The following is a 20,931-nucleotide window of genomic DNA, read 5'->3' as shown; positions in this document are numbered from 1 at the left end:
TATTGTGACACACGAATGGAGGATGTACTAGATCTCAAAACTCCAGTAACCACTGAAAATGGCATCAACATAACAGATGTAATGAGATTTTTTAAAGGTGATGGTCCAGCGTCACAATTTGAAGCAGGTCAACAAAAAGGTGTAATGATATAATTACAGGTATTTTTGTCCATAGCTACAAAGCACTAACATATAAAAAATAAAATTGAATATTTATATTATATATCTTTAGGGAAAGAAATTTTTGCGGGAAGAAATTATTGCGCAACATATTTTGGGGGAATTTATTTTTAAGAACTTGGCGCCTAATCGTAAAATTAAAATCTTCAAAAATAAAAATATGTTCCCAAATTTTTCAAACTATTGAATCGCAAAAACATTCATAACTCATATATGTGATGTTTGGAGAATTCATTGTTTTAGGTGGAGGTTACTTCTGTTGGTGTTGTCCTCTAACAGCAAATCGCAGCAATGATCTTACATATGCACTGAACCTGCCTCAAATAACAATTGATGAAAGGTGCACAAAAATTATGCAAAGTATACACAGTCAAAGTGCAACAAAAGGAAGAAAGATGAAAATATATAATAATTTACAGAAAGATGTCATTGCACAAGAGTTGCATGAGAGAAGAGTCAAATTCAGGTAAAAATTTAATGCTGGCCAATGGATTTATTGATGATTATGTATAACATTTTATATATTTACTTTATTGTGTTTTTAGTCACCTTGACAACAAAGAAAAACTTGAAGAATTGTTAGCTAAAGAAATGCATGGAATACAGCGATTACCAGCACTCATGTTCAATTCTCCTCTTTCAAGTCTAGAAGATCTTAACCTTGAACAATATGAAATCCTTCCCTGTGAGCCATTACATGACATTACAGGTTGGTCAAAAATATTCTATTTTCTTGCTCTTTTGTATTTTTAGCCACAGAGTTAGAAGGCTGAAGTCAAGAAATTCCCAATTAAGTTGTATAACCAGCTATATAGATATACCATAGAATACAGAATTTATTTTGGAATACATATTTATATTGTATTTAACATTTCTTTCATACAGGACATTTAAAGAACATATTTGCAGAACTTCCCATACACATGAATAAAGAAGAAAGGCAAATGTTTGAGCAGTACTTGACTTCAACATTTGATGGAAAAGATACCAAAAAAGGATGTGACTACAGAATCGCATTAGTAAAATTGTGTATTTTGCTTAAGAACAAAATTTCACCCCAAGTTTACGAAATCCTTATTACGTTGTGTGAGATACAACGACTATTATATGCAAAAGAAGAAAAGAGAACAAGTAGTACGGTACTTCATATGAATAATATTATTTTCAGACATGCAATAGCATTAAACAACTTTTTTGGGGGAAAAAAGTTGAAGTTGAGCAACCGAAAAATTTTCGGAAAATACTACCACGCCATTGTTTGTCATGCTGGTGACCAGTACAGAATTATATCAGGACGTTCCTCCAACACCGAGCAAGAAGAAAGAACATTTAACTTTTTCAAGCAGATTTCATCATCTACAACTAACCACCATCCAGATCATGTCATTTTAAACAGCATGCTTAGATTCCAAGTGAAAGATGCTACTTTAAATCCTTATGATACAGTATCTAATGATGATGGAGAAATTGAATCATTGCTGAAGAATTCTAAGCTTGAGATAAATTCAATTTTTTTTACTTTTGCATTTATTGAAAAACACCCATATGAATATCAGGCTCACCTGGAACGCATAGGGGATTTCTTGGTATTGGAAAAGGTTCTGTGGAGAGAAAAAGATAATGGTGTTGAATTCTACGAAAATATCTTAAGCGAAAAGTTGGTACATCACTTTAGGAGCTACAGCATTGCAGATGAGAAAAAATATGTCCAAAATTGTTGGGAAAATATATGTCTGCCAAAAGCTGATGTTCTTATCCCAGCTGAGAAATTAAAAATAGAAGATAACTATGGTAAAGTTGAGATTAAATTTTTAAAAACATTATCATATTTCAAAGAAAAGTTAGAAACACAGAAAAGAAATATTGCATCAGATGAAATTAGTGATTATAACATTCTAATGAATGAAACAGTTTCTGCAATACCATCCTTGCATACACCCCTCAATCCGAAAGATGACAAAGTAGATCACATACTACAAGAGGAAAATAGTTTCAATGAAACCACAATGGAACAAACATATAGTAAAGAATCATCTAGTTCACAACAACAGTGTCATGACATGTCCAATGAGGAAATTATACACATTAAACCTGTTAGCATATGCCAATCATATGCACCCCCATTGTCATCCAGCACACCAATGGTCAATAAATACAAACAGAGAAATGCACTTTCCTCTTCATCAAAACTTATTGCTGAGGTATTAGGTGTGACAGATTATGTAAAAGAATATGACAAGCAAAGAAAGATATGCAAGTCAAAACCCACAGATTGTTCAAAGCAACAGTATTTAAAAGTGAAGGCCAAAATTGAAGTTAAGCTTCTCAATAAATATGATAAAGTTAACAAAAACTTGACACAAATAGAAAAACATGTATTGCAAGATTCAAACACTCTTTCTGTGAAACCGGATGAAAATTCACCATTAAGTAGTGAATATAAACTAATTCTCCGTAAATTGAAATGTATTCGTGCTCTTAGAACAGAATTTAATATTTAATAATATGGTAACAGGATATACAGGTACATTTATAAACTTGCTTCAAATTTCCACAGCTGAAATTTTGTAACCTTATTTGGAAAAATAAGAGAAACGTTCACAAATTTTACGATTTTGGGGCTTTTTTACGAAACTTTTACAAATGACTATTGATATACAAAAGTTTAATCAGTATATATATAATATATATATATATATATATATATATATATATATATATATATATATATATATATATATATATATATATATATATATATATATATATATATATATATATATATATATATATATATATATATATATATATATATATATATATATATATATATATATATATATATATATATATATATATATATATATATATATATATATATATATATATATATATATATATATATATATATATATATATATATATATATATATATATATATATATATATATATATATATATATATATATATATATATATATATATATATATATATATATATATATATATATATATATATATATATATATATATGTCTATAAGTAGGTTAGGGTGACATGCTTTACCTTAAACACGCACATTAGGGGGACGTGAAATTAAAGGGGACATATTCGTGTCCCCTTTGATTTTCGGGCATATTTTGAACAAAGTAAGGACTATTTTGAACTGTTTATATATGACTAAAATATTCTCCATTTAGCATGCTTTAGAGTCCTGCAGTTAGTTTATTGATATATTTTTTTCTAACGGAATCATTGACCTTAAAAAATTTGGAGTATATATTTGTTGAGCGTGGTAAATGAAGTTTAAGGTGACATTTGATTTTTTTAAATAAATAGAAAATTTCAATGAATTTTGAAAATGTCTTATATATTCTATGAAGCCCTCATGTAAGTTCAGTGTTTGATGTGACATCGATATACCTGCTTTAACTTGGTATTCATTTAAATCAATTTACATTTTATATATTAATTTTCAAGGTGATAAAGCTAGAATTCCTTCATTATTTGACTTGGACTATGTCATTTACCGATATATCGTTATAATATATCGTTATAAATAATAAAAACAGGATCTGACATTGAGATCATTTTTCAAAATTTTTGTCCCCTTTTTATGCATATCTTACATATAAATCGTGTCCCTTAATTGTGAAAAGCATTCATAAAACGCAAAAATATCCATAAATTGAAATGCCAGAAAATTGATTATTTATAGTGCCATTAGGGTAAAAAATAACTTCACACATACAAAAGAGCCCTACAGAAGTGTTATAAACGCAGCTACACATGGTAAACATCAAATCAAATGTGCTTATATGTAATTAAGCCAGTCAACGGACCAAGAATTGCGCCATATATGAATCAGTGAACAACTATGACAATAATGCTGAAAACAACAACTGGATGTATGGTCATAATGTAGGTGTTTTAAAAACTTTTGACGAAGATTGCAGGTAGTTAACTAGTTACGTGAAATTCTCCTATTCATAGATTTCAAATACTGGTAAAAGATGTTGGTAACGACTTAGCGTAAATTTCTCATATTCATAGATTTCAAATACTGGAAAAAGATGTTGGTAAGGACTTAGCGTCAAATCCTGACGTTAAAAACACATTCGTGAAGCCATAAAGGACACAGGTCGCAAAGAGAAAAATGCGTCGTGACTATGTGCAGTCACATTCGAGGTTGGGATTTCTGGTAAATGTCGGCGCATGTGAAACAAAATTTAAATAGTTTTCTTTACACTAGCCGCATATAATTTTTTTTAAATAGATGTTTTAGCAACTCTAAACATAAAGAATATGCAGATTATTGCACGGGATTGCGCATGGTGTTTGTAGCTAGCGATGTTGATTTCAAAGTGCGAACAAAAATGACTGTTTTTACTGAAACCACCTGTCATTTGTCAACGTTGTTATGGGTTGCTCACTATTTACACAATAGTATATAGTCAGCTACTAACATAACCACAGACCTTAGTGTACATAAACACCCCAGTATATAGAGAGACTTCGTCTTATGAAGAGGCACATTTAGCTAGTTGATACTTGTTGTTATCTGTGTCTTTTAATTCTTTAAATATCTAGCAACATATAGCCGCTCGACCATAACTGGATATAACAAACTTCAGATACTCATATTGATATAAAAAACATTAGAAAAGGTTTTTTCACCTGTACAAGCGATAACAGAAATTCTGTGTTCAGCAGGGTCGTCGTAAACTCTGTAAAACGTCCTGCTGGATCGCGATCCCCCTTAAATGCTCAAAACAGCTTAAAATTAAGTCATATCTAATCTGCTAAGTTGGTACATGGAAGCACCACCAAAAATTTAGCAATAAAATTTGTTTTTTTCTCAACATTTAGTATTTATTTTTTCACGGACAGTACACGTTTCCATTTTGTATTTGTTTTTGACCTGAGTCTCAATTTTCTTAGCAAAATGCCTGAATATAGGCTGAATTTTTCTTAATCATTTCTTAAATTTTATCACTCTATTTACTTTTTGATGAGACTTTCATTATTAGCAGAACAAAAACGACTTATTTTGTTATTTTTAAGATAAAACTTTGTTTAGTATATGTGTATTTATTTACTGATAAAAAGAAACTTGATTCTGTTTTGTTTTTTACAATTATGATGACTGTAAATTGCAGTTTAAAACGCTGAGGCTGGCGGTTTTCTCAAAATTTTATAAAGATTTTGAGGTTTTTGGGGATAGTTTCTTAAAAACACGTGAATATAACTAGTGACAGGAAATATATCACATCATAATTCAATTTACGTTTTATTTTAGTTCTTATAATATATACATCTTTATCGTAAAAAAATCTTTCTCCAGTACTTTGATCGGCGGAGTTTTTTCAGTGTAGTCTTTAGAAGATATTAAAATCCAAATTTTTTTTGTTGTAATGGAGCTAAAAAGTATAAAAATCTTTCTTGAATATATACTGCAAATGTTGCAGAATTTTGTTAATAGAGGTGTAAAATCAGAGATCAAAACAAGCACAGTTGTTTGTTAATTTAGTCACGGTTGATTCCTATGGTATTGGTTTTAAACCCACAAGCTTCATTTTTATAGAACTTAAACCAATAAGGATAGCTTAAAGCAAAATTATTTTTAATAGGCATGGGATAGAAAAATAAAAAAACCCGAGCTTGGTGCTTATTTAAAATGGTAACATCCTTTATTGCTAAACAAATGTAAAAGATTTTGCATAAATGATATAGCGCAAGCTTTATCATTTATATCATATACTTATAACAGAATTTTATAATGAAAATAACTTGTAACGTTGAAAATAAAATGTGTGCACTAATTCTGCAAAATAGAAATAAGTCAAAAAATAAATTGTGTGCCCCATTTCTGTTAAATAGGAAAAAAAGATGCAGCCCTATTCATAACAGAGTTGCACAGAGATAATAACCAGCAATGTTTGATAAGTCAAAAAATAAATTGTGTGCCCCATTTCTATTAAATAGAAAAAAAAGTGCAGCCCTATTCATAACAGAGTTGCACAGAAATAATAACCAGCAACGTTTTATAAGTCAAAGAATAAATTGTGTGCCCCATTTCTGTTAAATAGAAAAAAAGATGCAGCCCTATTCATAACAGATAGATAGATAGATGTGCATTTTTTACATGGCTAGCCTCACAAATATCGAGGGATATACCCTGTCTATTATTTCCAGGAGGGGCCATGGCGTAGATGGAGAGTCCTAGAGTATTTAATGCTCATTTTGAGCTAAGCAGACCCAATTAGAGCCCGCGCTCTGCTAGACAACTCCCGGCAACATCCAACGGCCCACACAGTGTGCCATCTTCCCAATTTCCCTCACATGGCTTGGGTTAACCCGTGGCTATGGTAACATTCACTCGCCGATGTTGAATCGCTGTCAAGAAAAATCGAACCCCGGTCTCCCGCACAGAGTACGAGAGCTATAACCACTAATCTACGGCGCCACAAAGAGTTGCACAGTGATAATAACCGGCAACGTTTTATAATTGAAAAAATAAATTGTGTGCCCCATTTCTGTTAAATAGGAAAAAAAGATGCAGCCCTATTCATAACAACAGAGTTGCACAGAGATATTAACCAGCAACGTTTTATAATTCAAAAAATAAATTGTGTGCCCAATTTCTGTTAAATAGAAAAGAAAGATGCAGCCCTATTCATAACAGAGTTGCACAGAGATATTAACCAGCAACGTTTTATAATTCAAAAAATAAATTGTGTGCCCCATTTCTGTTAAATAGGAAAAAAAGATGCAGCCCTATTCATAACAGAGTTGCGCAGAGATAATAACCAGCAACGTTTTATAAGTCAAAAAATAAATTGTGTGCCCCATTTCTGTTAAATAGGAAAAGAAGATGCAGCCCTATTCACAAACAGAGTTGCGCAGAGATAATAACCAGAAACATTTTATAAGTCAAAAATTCAATTGTGTGCCCCATTTCTGTTAAATAGCAAAAAAAGATACAGCCCTATTCATAACAGAGTTGCGCAGAGATAATAACCAGCAACGTTTTATAAGTCAAAAAATAAATTGCGTGCCCCATTTCTGTTAAATAGGAAAAAAAAATGCATCCCTATTCATAACAGAGTTGCACAGAGATATTAACCAGCAACGTTTTATAATTCAAAAAATAAATTGTGTGCCCCATTTCTGTTAAATATGAAAAAAAGATGCAGCCCTATTCATAACAGAGTTGCGCAGAGATAATAACCAGCAACGTTTTATAAGTCAAAAAATAAATTGTGTGCCCCATTTCTGTTAAATAGGAAAAAAAGATACAGCCCTATTCATAACAGAGTTGCGCAGAGATAATAACCAGCAACGTTTTATAAGTCAAAAAATAAATTGCGTGCCCCATTTCTGTTAAATAGGAAAAAAAAATGCATCCCTATTCACAAACAGAGTTGCACAGAGATAATAACCAGCAACGTTTTATAAGTCAAAAAATCAATTGTGTGCCCCATTTCTGTTAAATAGGAAAAAAAGATGCAGCCCTATTCATAACAGAGTTGCGCAGAAATAATAACCAGTAACGTTTTATAAGTCAAAAAATAAATTTTTTTCCCCTATTTCTGTTAAAAAGAAAAAAAAGTGCAGCCCTATTCACAAACAGAGTTGCACAGAGATAATAACCAGCAACGTTTTATAAGTCAAAAAATAAATTGTGTGCCCCATTTCTGTTAAATAGGAAAAAAAGATGCAGCCCTATTCATAACAGAGTCGCGCAGAGATAATAACCAGCAACGTTTTATAAGTCAAAAAATAAATTGTGTGCCCCATTTCTGTTAAATAGAAAAAAAAGTGCAGCCCTATTCACAAACAGAGTTGCACAGAGATAATAACCAGCAACGTTTTATAAGTCAAAAAATAAATTGTGTGCCCCATTTCTGTTAAATAGGAAAAAAAGATGCAGCCCTATTCATAGCAGAGTTGGACAGAGATAATAACCAGCAACGTTTTATAAGTCAAAAAATAAATTGTGTGCCCCATTTCTGTTAAATAGGAAAAAAAGATACAGCCCTATTCATAACAGAGTTGCGCAGAGATAATAACCAGCAACGTTTTATAAGTCAAAAAATAAATTGTGTGCCCCATTTCTGTTAAATAGGAAAAAAAGATACAGCCCTATTCATAACAGAGTTGGGCAGAGATAATAACCAGCAACGTTTTATAAGTCAAAAAATAAATTGTGTGCCCCATTTCTGTTAAATAGAAAAGAAAGATGCAGCCCTATTCATAACAGAGTTGCACAGAGATAATAACCAGCAACGTTTTATAAGTCAAAAAATAAATTGTGTGCCCCATTTCTGTTAAATAGGAAAAAAATGCAGCCCTATTCATAACAGAGTTGCACAGAAATAATAACCAGTAACGTTTTATAAGTCAAAAAATAAATTGTGTGCCCCATTTCTGTTAAATAGAAAAAAAAGATGCAGCCCTATTCATAACAACAGAGTTGCACAGAGATATTAACCAGCAACGTTATAAAGGTCAAAATTAAATTGTGTGCCCCATTTCTGTTAAATAAAAAAAAAAAAGGTGCAGGCTTATTCACAACAGGGTTGCACAAATCAAAATACCCTGTAACGTTTCAAGTCAAAAAATAAGTTGTGTGCCCTATTTCTGCAAAATAGAAAAATTGAATCAACCTTATTTATAGCGCAGTTGCACAAATCAAAATAGCCTGCAATGTTTTAGGTCAAAATCTAAACTGTGTGACACATTTCTGTAAAAATAGAAAAATCAATGCAGTCTTATTTAACGCAGTGGAACAAATCAAGATAACCTGATGTTTCAAGTCAAAAAATAGAATGTATGCTCCATTTATGCAAAATAGAAAAATGGTGCATTTTTATCCAATATATATAATATTTACTTATCTTACTTACTTAGTTATTACTTATTCTATTTTTATACTTTTATTTTTATATTTTTTATTTCATTCTATTTATATAATTTTAGATATTTTAGCATCATCAACGAAGTCAATGCATCATCTAGAGACTCTTGAAGCTTTGATTATTAACGATATACGTCCTAAGTTAAACACTAAGAATGAATACAAAAGCCATACTTTAGTAATAAAATTTTAATTATTTTGATTTATACGGATAGTGTCTCATGGGAGACTTGTCAATTGTTTAATTTTCTTTTCTCTTGTACATTTGAATTTTTACTCGGTTGTTGATAAATTTTTTTTACTGTAAAAAGGAGTGATACTCAATTTACATTTTTTTATATAACGGATTTTAATCTTGTTTTTATATATTTTAAACCTGAAGATGATTTTAGAAGATCGAAATATATTGTCAATACAAAATTAAATTGCTCAATGTTGGTTCTATACTCGTATAATTCTTATTGTAAACCCAGGTGCGCATTGAAATTAAGATGTATGTTTTAACACAAAAAAGAATGTGTGCCCAATTTCTGAAAAAATAGAAATATTGATACAGCCTTTATTCATAACGCAGCTACACAAGTCAAAATAATCTGCAACTTTTAAGTAAAAAAAAAATATAATGTGTGCCCCATTTCTGTAAAAACAGAAAAATTGATACTGCCTTTCATAACGCAGTTGAACAACTCAAAATAACCTGTAACGTTTAAGTCAAAAAATATGTTGTGTGCCCCATTTCTACAAAATAGAAAAATGTTGTATTCTTATTCTTCATCCAGTTGCACATTGAAATTAATATATAACGATTCAACACAAAAAATAGAATGTGTGCCCCATTTCTGCAAAAACAGAAAAATTGATACTGCCTATTTATAACACATTTGCACAAATCAAAATAACCTGTAATGTTACAAGTCAAAAAATATGTTGTGTGCCCCGTTTCTACAAAAATAGAAAAAAAAAAACAATATATTCTTATTTATGCTGCAGTTGCACAAATCAAAACAAGCTGTAATGTTTTAAGTCAAAAAATAAATTGTGTGGCCCATTTCTACAAAATAGGAAAATCGATACAGCCTTATTTATAACACCGTTGTTCAAATAAAAATAACCTGTAACGTTTAAGTTAAAAAATACAATGTGTGCTCCATTTCTGCAAAATAGAAACATCGATGCAATATGATTTGTAACACAGTTGATCAAATCAAAACAACCTCTAGCATTTTAAGTCAAAAAATAGAATACGTATGCTTCAGTAATGCAAAATAGAAAAATTGATACGGCCTTATTTATAATGCATCTGCAAAAGTCAAAATAACCAGTAACGTTTTAAGTCCAGTATCCACACACGCAAAACGTTCCACGGACCGAACCGGATAACGATAAAAATCTGTTCTGTTTCGTTCCGTTCTGTTCCAGTACGTTAAAGACCGAATATTAATTTCTACGTTGCTACGACAATAATAACAACATAATATGGATAAAAAACATGTGCTTGCTGCTGCCGGTCGTTTCTTGATGTCACTTGGCTATATTTTGTAGCTTGGTATTGGTCAAAAATGCTAGTCGCTTCGCGGACCAGAAAAAAAGTTAAAAACATTTCAACTGTCTTCTAGCTTCTCGGACAGCACAATTTTCCGTTTCGATTGCGTAATGAGCTAACAATGTGCATGGGCAAAGCTTTGTTTTTGTTTGATCCGGTCCGGTCCGCGGAACGTTTTCCGTGTGTGAATTTTGGCCTTAAGTCAAAAAATGTGTGTGCCCCATTTCTGCAAAAATAGAAAAATCAATATAACAGCCCACAGTTGCACAAATCAAAGTAACCTGTAATGTTTCAAGTCAAAAAATAAATTGTGTGCCCTGTTTCTACAAAGTAGAAAAATGGTGTATATATACTTATTCTAAATCCAATTGCACATTGAAATTAATCTGGAACGTTTCAACACTACAAATAAATTGTGTGCCCTATTTCTGCAAAATAGAAATTTGATGCAGTCTCATTTATAATTATACAACCTACATTTTTAAAGGTCGTACTACCTCGCCAGGCACGGATGTAGGCAATTTTTTTACTATGTCAAAGCGTAAAAAAAAACAAAAAAAACACTGCTTCGGGTCTTTGCGTGTTTTACGCAACCAATGCGTATATAAGTGTTTTAATTTGTAAGGCCTCAGGTATGACAGAATAGGAATATTTTCGCAATCGCTTCTGCACCGCAATAAATAAGACTGTTTCCCCCAATGTCAGGGCTCGTCAGCATGCCTGTAGGACAAACGAAAAACATATTGAAAATATAGCTTGTTAAGTCCAACATGGACAGTCATACTGCCGCTCCAGAAACCAGGTACTGTCTGCTGGAGTCATGCCGAGCCCGGTAGGCAAGAAAAGAAACATAGAGAAGCAAAGAGAGGGGCTCTGTCATCTGCACGCACAGGAATTCAATGATAAGACTTAAACGCTAAGAATAAGTGTATTTATCCTTAAAAAATATTATTATCATTGCAGCTACCTGTTTTGTTACTACCATACAACAGTGTATGGTCAGTGTTTTACAAAAAATCCTTGCAAAAATATTATCATTACAGCTACCTGTTTTGTTACAATTTGTATATAACTAATGTGTGAAAAATTTAACAAAAGGAAGGTATGGATTAATCATGTCATTATAGCAATCACAATCGCAATCATCAATGGAGAAAAGAAAAAAACTTAGTTGCTCCTTGACCCAGGTACTGTCAGCGAAGTTACTGAGCCCGGGGAACATTTTGAAATCAAGCAGGTTTGTCATCACCAAAAAAAAGGGGAGAGTATTTCTTATTATATAATTATTTACGACACTACTACTATTACTTTTTACTATTTATTACCAATATTTTAATATAACCTTACTATTGAATTAATTCACTTAAATTTTGATGAGAGAGCGCATCTTACTTAAAAATAAACTCCAGCACCAACATTGGAATAGTTGTTGTCCATTTGAAATATTCTGAAATGTTATCAGCAGGAATGTTGGACCTCTTTCTTTGACGGCCACAAGTCCCAGATTTTGCAGGAGTAACACACTTTTTGAGCTAAAAATATAGCTTTCTCACACCAAATGTCATGGTAAGCATCAACCGATTTCGGGTAGCTATGGCAGCACTTTTTAAGGCATCAATCATATGAATTCCTTCAAAGACGTCAATGGACTTGTTCTGAAGCATAATACAAGAAGCTCTGGGGGCTCTAAGAATTTCCGCTCGCTACCAAAATATTTGATGACAACCTGCTAATTCGTTGTGTTATCGTGCCAGACATTCGAAGAGGTTTGGTGCATTAAGCTCTGAAGATAAAGCACACATGTGACATTATATCTTAAACAAACGGAAACAAAACGAAACGTGTCATAATAAACTCACATTTTAAAAGAAATTGCTAACAAAATTACAGCCTATCATTGATAGTTAAAAGTCTTGCGCTTGAAACGTTTATGGTCTTAAACAGCATTTAGTTGACAAAAAATCAAAATTTTGATGTGACCATCATTTTCAGCATACTTTTTTTCTGTGCCAAATTTTGTTTATAATAAAGTAGTTAGAATTTTTGGACCAATTTTGGCCTAAAATGACATTTAGGTGACAAAAATCAAAATTATTATGTCACCATTATGTTTAGCACATTTTTTTGTTAACTGTGCCAAATTTTGTCGAAAACAAATACCAATTTTGGCCTGAAACGTCATTTAGATGACTTCCAAGTAGTTAGGGAGCTTGGGTAAGAAGTTTGAATCTGTGACGGAGGAACGTGAAATCCCAGGGTCGATTTTTTCTTAAAAAATGCTCCGAAAGAAAAAAACGTCGGTTTTAAAGAATTTCCTACGCCTGCGGGCACGGAAATTCAATAAAGAATAATATTTGCCTGTCATACATAAGTGGGCCTGCCCACGAGGGTGTTGATAAGCCGCATACACCGTAAAAAGTGCGGGTGTTTTCGGGTAAGTTCGGCATTTTAAAGAAAATTCAGTATTTGGCCGAAAAAAACCCGCATAGTCCCGAACAATGCCCGAAAAAAAGATTCACCATAAATGACTCTCGAAGAATTATTTAAAAAAGTATAAAAATTAGAATGAACTAACTATATGGTAGCTAAGTTCTTAAAAGAACTGTTTTTATGGTTTTGATAAGATTTACTTGATAAATAACTTATATATAAACTTTATTACCTCCTTTCTCTTCAAGCGTGTTCTTTAATTGTCTTCCGCCATGTTTATGTTACAAGGTGTTGCATTTCAGGAATGTTTCGAGCGAGTTCGGGAAAGTGCAGGCGGTTTCGGCGGACAACCGTCAATTTAATTCGAAAAGTCGCCCGAACTCGCCCTTATATATGCGCAGGCGTTTGCGGCTTATCAGCACCTTTGCCCCAATTATGTTCATTCTATAATAAGTGAGAAATAATATTAGACTGTCGTACACAATCTGGCCTGACCTGATTATGTTCCTTTTATAAGTGCCAAATAATTATTTTGAGTAATAAGCCGGCCTGTCCTGATTATGTTGCCCTGATTATGTATTTCCTGCCCTGTTCTTAACCAGGGCAAGCTACTTCTTAATCAGGCCAATGTTCATTATCCAGGCAGAACAGCTATATGGCTAAAACCTTTACACGCCATTTTTATGAAACAACTGTCTACATAAAGTTTGTTTACAAAATTCAACTTGCTCAGTCTATAAGAAATTTAAAAAACATTAACAAAAATAACTGAACAAGTAAGACAACAAATTAAAATGATCTAATTACCCAAGATTATAAACCCCTTAACATACACAGGCGTAACTAGGAAATAAAAACTTAAAAATTTAAAGTATATAGATTCTCTGACCATCTCCTTTCGAGGGCAAAACAAAGTGTAATCTATTGTAACCATATACCTTTTCATAATTTCTCCAGGCACCGCTGAATTTAGCGTAACTATGTTCGCCATTTATATATGAAGGCAACCAAAAACTGTTGACCAATAGCGTAGCAGTATTGACCAACATTACGTCATATATTGGACGCGGGAAAGTTCTTCGCGCTTTGAGCTGCCAAAGTTTCTTGTGTTTTTATTTTCTGTTTCTTACTTTCTTTGTTTTCTTTTATTTTCTTATGAATTTGACTAAAACTAACTTCACTGTGATAGCTAGCTAGCATAGCTGAGTGTAAAAACAGTTTTTCTTATTTGACGCCTTATTATTCTCTTGGTCAAGGTCATAGCTTTCAATTTAACAGCTTTTACTACTGTATATTGTCATGGTTGAAATATGGTTGTTTGAATTGCACAAAATACTGGAATCTTAATGTGTGTGTGTTTTCTGGTCCAAATTTGCATTTTTGCACAGAATCATGCACATTTCTTGTGCACTTAATGCTCATCTGTCATTGCTTGATGTCAGACATTAGAAACCAGCTTGATACAGCAAGCTTACATTTATTGACTCACCACAAAAAATATAACCTTCCCTTGAAGTGAGAATAGTATTACAATTTTAACTATATGTCTATTGATCAAATTGGATCAAATACAGCGTTTTCGAAAACAATATCACCAAACTATCTTGCTAATTTCCCAATGATACTGTTCTGCCCAATCTTGAAACGGCCCCCGTCTTAGCCAAATCTGGCCTGGTCAATTCAACAGTACTGGCAAATTCGTTTTTGATGTACATACCCCAAATATATTTTTTTTAATGTGCCTGAGAATGTTTGTAGGGTCTTGCAAACAACAGAGCTTGTGTGTCACATCCATGGTCTCCTGCCTAATCTTTTGACGAACTGGGCATTTTTATGTCCAAATATTGGGCAGTCTCCTAAGATTGGGCAGAACAATACTATCACAGTATATCTGAATTATGTTTTCCGTCAAATTTAAGCAAATCTTGTTTTGATTGATAAATTAATGTTGTCATAAATTATTTGATTTTCTGACTTGGTAGTTTGTGGGATGCTCAGATATAGTAACGATGTTTTACTACAATAAAAAAGTATATGTTTTGCTTAATTTTTTAAACAAATGTATAGTCTTTTCCTTGCAAAACTAGGAGTTTCTTTAAATACAGTAAACTCTCCTGAATCTCTTTCGGTAAGTTGCACCCCGCTATGTATTCCTGACCCACTCACACATTTAATTAATCATTTTGTAAATTATTGTGGTTGGTTCTATTCAGCTGAGACATGATTGCCGCAACTACAAACACCCTGAAATATCTATGTATATATATGTTAAAAAAAGTTGATTATGGTAATAGGTTTTCATGTGAAACAGAACAATATATTATGGTCCATGTTTAGCATATTTAAATCTTTGTTACTAGGTAAATTGACAATAAATAAAAGTTTGCATCAATGTCAAAAGTAAGTTTTTTTTCTTGTAGAAAAAAGTACTTAATCCTACTATGGGCTAAATTTCACCATGCAAATGATGGTGGTGAAGAATTCAATAGAATAATTATTCGATTATAATTAATAAATTATAATACTTAACAGGCTTAATATAAACGTACTATATTTTGACTTGTATTTGGCATAAAATCACTTTGTCTTTATACTACCATATATTTACATATATATTATATATTTAACGTGGCCATATTTCTTTTTAAAGTGATGAGAAAACGTCTCTATGAAGCTTGAAAGTTGTATTTATTTTTAAAATGATGAGAAAATGTCTCTACAGAGCTTTAACGTGGCCATATTCCTTTTTTAAGTGACAAGAAAACATTTTGTATCATGTTATAAAAAAGTTTGTATGGACTTCGTTTGTACTTTTTACTTTAAACAAAGCACTTAAAGGTACTGTCCGATTAAAAATCAACTAAAATTTTGACAAAAAATTCTTATTTGGAACTAATTTCTATAAAATAATTAAATAATTATTTGTTTTCTTTCCTAACACCAACTGAACAATATCTCATTCTTGTTTACAAAAAAGCATGCGGTCTCTCGCTTCGATTGTTTATATGGATGGCGGATGATAGGCACTTAAGCGAGGCTGAACTAATATGTCGCGTGTGACGTATTTACCTGGAGCGCGCCGAACTGACCAAAATAGATAAAACGTGGGCCAGGGCTGATATTTTATTATATGTTTAAAAATTATGGTAATTTTACCCCCTGAATTGTGAAAGACCGCTTTTTATGAATTATTCATATGGAATTAAAAAATCGAAGGCGAGAGATGTGTCTAGACCTTAAGGTAAACACACACTGTGCTAATTCTGTACGAACCTAAGTAAGAAGCTTTCGCTAATAAAACTTGAAGTTCAATATGACTTTAGCCTTAGGGTTGCATAGTTGTTTCAGCTACTCTAAAGACAACCAATCAATAATTAAAAATTAGTTTCCTCTTCACTAGATGTCCCGCCACAGAGAGATTAGACTCAGATCGCACATTCAGTAAGGTTGAGAGGCAGAATAATGTCGTGGTGCGCTGTTGTGAATTCCACTAACAACAGTCGAAAAAAACAGGATAAAATTTTTTTTTCGCTGCTCAAGGATCCAAAAAAAAATCTTCCGTATAAGGAAAAACCAAAAGTCAGAGAAATATCTGAACGGAGGAAAGAAAAGGATGTTAAGGAGGTGAGTGGGGGCTGGTAACTAGGTGGTCGTTCGAAACTCTCTGTCATGGAGTGCCACCAAAGATGTTCACAGCGTACTCTTCAATAAAACCACCGCTCGGAATTCTTCGTGTTCCGTAATACATTTTTTATCTGAAAAATATTACAATATTACTCAATCACACTCGCATCTAAGAATTACTCATGAAGGAGTAGAAACTTTTATACCATGTAATTGAAAATATTTAATAGAGTCCAGTCTTTTTCAGGAGAGGAGTGCGATCGCACGCGCACGCCCTGGCACACGCCTAAATCGTTTCAGGCGTGTGATTAATCGCACGCCTGAAAAATAAATATTGAGTTTTCAAAATCAACCTATAAAATCCATTTTGTAGCGTGCGATGTAGCGTGCGATGGCAGCCCTCGAAATAATTTTTGGACAGTCGTCAGACAAAACGTCCGATAGATTTCCGTATTGGTTGGACACTTTTAGATCTCAGAAATTATTGAATAGTCCTGGTCCTTTTAATCCACGAGCAAGCCTATTCATAGCCAACCTGACCATCCTAGCTAATTCACCGACTCCTGACTTAGTTAAAAGAACTACGTAGACATAAATCTCTTTTGCCTGGCCCCTTCGTCGTTGGTAACCAGGTCTTACACAAGAAATCCAGCCATGCGGTTCTTAACTAATGCGGAGGTGAACGCCGACGGAGCACGGATGAAGCAAGTCTGCAAAACTGCACTTACAGGCGGAATAGACATTTTATCATGGATTTAATTGTAGATAATTTCTTCATTTGACAAAATAATTGGAAACCATAGCAGGTCCGAATTTAATGGATTTTTTCTTTATGCCTGTAAAACCGAAACCCACGGGCGGTATAAATTTTTTTCTGTAAAAATTTTGTTAAAGTGTAGCTGAACTTTTTGAATGAATTTTGAAGTTTTATTTAAGCCACGTGGATAAAGATTTTTTTTAATTTGAAAACAAAGCATTGCCTATTTGCTTGTGAAAAATAAACAATAAATATAAAAATGACAGTATAGTCATGCATACTATTTCGGACATGTAGAAAAGGAAGTTAAGATTGAGAGAGTCGCTATACCAGTAGACGCTCGATCATCGTGTTTGGGGTTTACGATTTAAAACGTCCCCCACTTTTCTACCGCAAAATGAATGCGCAACAAAAATAACCTCGGAGCCCGTATCGCAGGCGTAACATTCTTTGCACGTGCGTTTTACATCGCACGCGTTACTTGATTTACACGTGCGAATCATCGCACACCTACTCAAATATTCCTGAAAAAGACTGAGAGTCTGTCTCGTGACAGCAAAAACATTCTACACTTCAGAGGGCATCCTCTCACATTTAGGAGTAGGAGCAACAAGGTTTCCAATGTTATGTTCGTCTACGTCTTGAAAAGTCGGAACTAGCTCATCATTCGCTGTTCTTTCCGGCTCGAATTGAAATCCTAGAACCTGCGAATTATTTTCATTCATTGCTATCTTCATGAAGAACTTTTTTAAACAAAGGAAAAAAAATATAAATAAACATTTAGTTCGATGCGCAAGTCCGGGGGGTTCGCCTAATAAGAAGCCAGGTAACTACGTCACAAGCAAAAATGTGCTGAATAATGAATTGACCCAGTCCTTTTGCCGCGTTCGAAAGTTCGTGAAGATGGTAGGCTAGTGCAGCAAGATCAAAACAAACAAACGATGGTGCTAAGTATTGGATAAATCTTTGTTGTTTAAGAGTGCAATCTTCGTTATTTTTGATACTTAATAAAACAAAAGAAAAGATATTGTTTTTTAATCGGACAGTACCTTTAATATTGTTTTCGTTTAGCATAACGAAGTATATAATGTACTTTGTATCGTTTGTTTTATGACACAAAAAAACATACAAACATTTTAAGACAAAACAAAACAGGTAGCAATGATTTTTTGTGTGAAGGTTATTTTACAAAAACACACATTTAATACCCACAATGATTTAACTTTTCTAATATGTCAGGCCAGAGCCAGAAAAAGCACCCGCTAAAAAATTACCAGTGCTATATGGAGTGCAAAAAATCGCACTTGTAAGCAAAATTTACAAGTGCAATGTGAATATTAGCCAGTGTGAATCACACCTAACTATTTTTTTTTACCACAACGTTTCGTTATTTAAGATGTATAGAAATGATTTTGCAGACTGCCTCATATTAGGTGCGCGATCGCACGCATGCACCTTGGCACGGTCCTAAAATGTGTTAGACAAGTGAATAATAACTCGCCTAAAATACGAACTCATTCCTTATGTGCGTGAACAATCAAGCTCCTAAATAAAACTGTAGCGAGTAATATTATTCAAAGAAATCACATGGAAATAAAAACGCAAAAAATGAAGCGCTGTTTTTAATTCTTCAATTACGCAGTCTACAAAAGAGGTAATGAATAAGAGATATTTATGTAGAAATGAGACATGAGATCCTAAAACTTGTGTACATTTAAGCGGTACTGTATATGTTATTACAATAATAAAACATTATTTTAAGGTGGCAGTAATCCTTTTAAAAATCGGATTTTTTTTACATAATTGGTGACGTAAGGTTATTTTCAGACTATATATATCCAATTTTTTCTGTTATAACACACTTGTCACGATTTTATGGCTATAATACTATTATCTTTCACCAAAAATATTTAGCCTTAAAAATTCCTCTTTAAAATAAAATTCATGAATAATTAATTAGTTTTCCCGAGTATAGTTTAAGTCTACATGGTTGTGAAATTGTACAGAAAGAAATGATGTAATTATTAAAGAGAAACGTTAATAACAACAAAGATGGCGCATTATGAAGAAATTTAAGATGATCTTCATTATGCTACATTGCACAAGCTGTAACTTTCAATAGCATTTTCGTTTTACTTTAAAATTTTCAGACATGCTTGGTGAATCATGCAGCCATGATACGGTGTGCGGAAATCTTTTTATTCGGGATATTTTTCTTTTAACAGCGTTTGATGCAGCAGGGGATGCTAACAAAAAATCTTTTGAAAAAAGATTAAAGGCTATTGTTAAAAAAATAAGAATGAACAAAAAAAATCCGCACACCGTTTTAACAGGGTTAACCCAAGGTTCATTTAAAAACAGAAGCTGATGAAAAATAACGAGATTGTAAAAAGTTTTTCTTGTTTTTGAAACATTTTTAAAAAGAAATTTCTGCTGACTCAGCAATTTTAGTGTTAAGTTAAAATCATTTTCTTATGTATTAAGGCCTATATTTCTAGGAAATAGTAAAATAAAATGGTATAAATAAAACACTGAGTAAATAATTCAGCTATTTGGACAGCTAAAGAAGGGTTACTGCCACCTCAAAGGTTACCTCCCGCAAAAAATTAAGTTAAGCTCATATGAAAGATTTTTGAAAGTTCTCTAGAAATCCTTTTATTTTTTTGAAAAATCTTTATCCGTTTCTGAGATATTTGTCTTAAAAGTTGTGCTAATTATGCAAAATTATGATGCCATGAGTATGAATTGAGCATAATTATGATAACTAAATGTTAAAATTTATGTAAAAATGTTCAAAACGCGTCAAAGTGAATGGCTAGGAAACATTTTTAACTCTCTATGGCTTGTCATCATGCATAATTAGTAAATCTTCTTAGTCCAAATTCTAAAGAACCAATCAAGAATTTTTAAAAAAATATTCAAATTCCTAGACAGCCTTTCAAGTACTTGTATATGCAGTTACCTTTATTTTTCGCGGGAGGTAACCTTTAAATAATTTTAGGTAACATAAAATTTATTCAAATTTTTGTAAAATTTAAATTTAATTTAGTAAAATTATTTTTTTACTATATGAAAGGAATTTTATTTGTGATTCTTTAGAGTACATCTACGTTTCTTGAAAAAAATAAAAAAGTGACCTGGCTGCCAAAGGGTGAAATTCTACTTTTCATTTACTTCAATTTTTATTTGTTCATCTTTGTATTTATTTTTAGAGACGACAGAATAAGCGTGAGACAGACCCACGTTCTATTGCAAAGTATTATTGCAAACAAAAAGCAGATCAAAGTGGTTTCCAGAAATTATTCATCAATGACAACATAGGTATACATCTATTATGCTTCCAAATAGGGTGTGAACTGTTTTACATTATTATGATACAACTTTTTTTATAAGGTTTTGGAGTGTTTGCTACAAAAACATTTCAACATGGTGAATTTCTTCTTGAGTATGCTGGAAATTGTATTAGTAAAGTTGAGGG

General features: G+C 32.4%; 2 long non-coding RNA genes across 2 annotated transcripts; one reads left to right on the top strand and one right to left on the bottom strand.

Annotated features, from left to right (window-relative positions):
• Positions 1 to 11,551: 11,551 nt before the first annotated feature.
• Positions 11,552 to 14,002, bottom strand: LOC130647086 (uncharacterized). Its single transcript, XR_008982802.1, has 2 exons — positions 13,305 to 14,002; positions 11,552 to 12,425 (listed from the first exon to the last, which is right to left on the bottom strand). It is a non-coding gene; the product is annotated as an uncharacterized LOC130647086 (long non-coding RNA).
• An 8-nt stretch (positions 14,003 to 14,010) lies between these two features.
• LOC130647087 (uncharacterized) lies at positions 14,011 to 20,931 on the top strand. Its single transcript, XR_008982803.1, has 3 exons — positions 14,011 to 15,472; positions 20,666 to 20,774; positions 20,847 to 20,931. It is a non-coding gene; the product is annotated as an uncharacterized LOC130647087 (long non-coding RNA).

Source organism: Hydractinia symbiolongicarpus, chromosome 6 (genome assembly GCF_029227915.1).
Source record: "Hydractinia symbiolongicarpus strain clone_291-10 chromosome 6, HSymV2.1, whole genome shotgun sequence".
Taxonomy (NCBI): domain Eukaryota; kingdom Metazoa; phylum Cnidaria; class Hydrozoa; order Anthoathecata; family Hydractiniidae; genus Hydractinia; species Hydractinia symbiolongicarpus.
The sequence above is the reverse complement of the archived record's forward strand: the minus strand, read 5'-3'. Positions and strand labels throughout refer to the sequence as shown.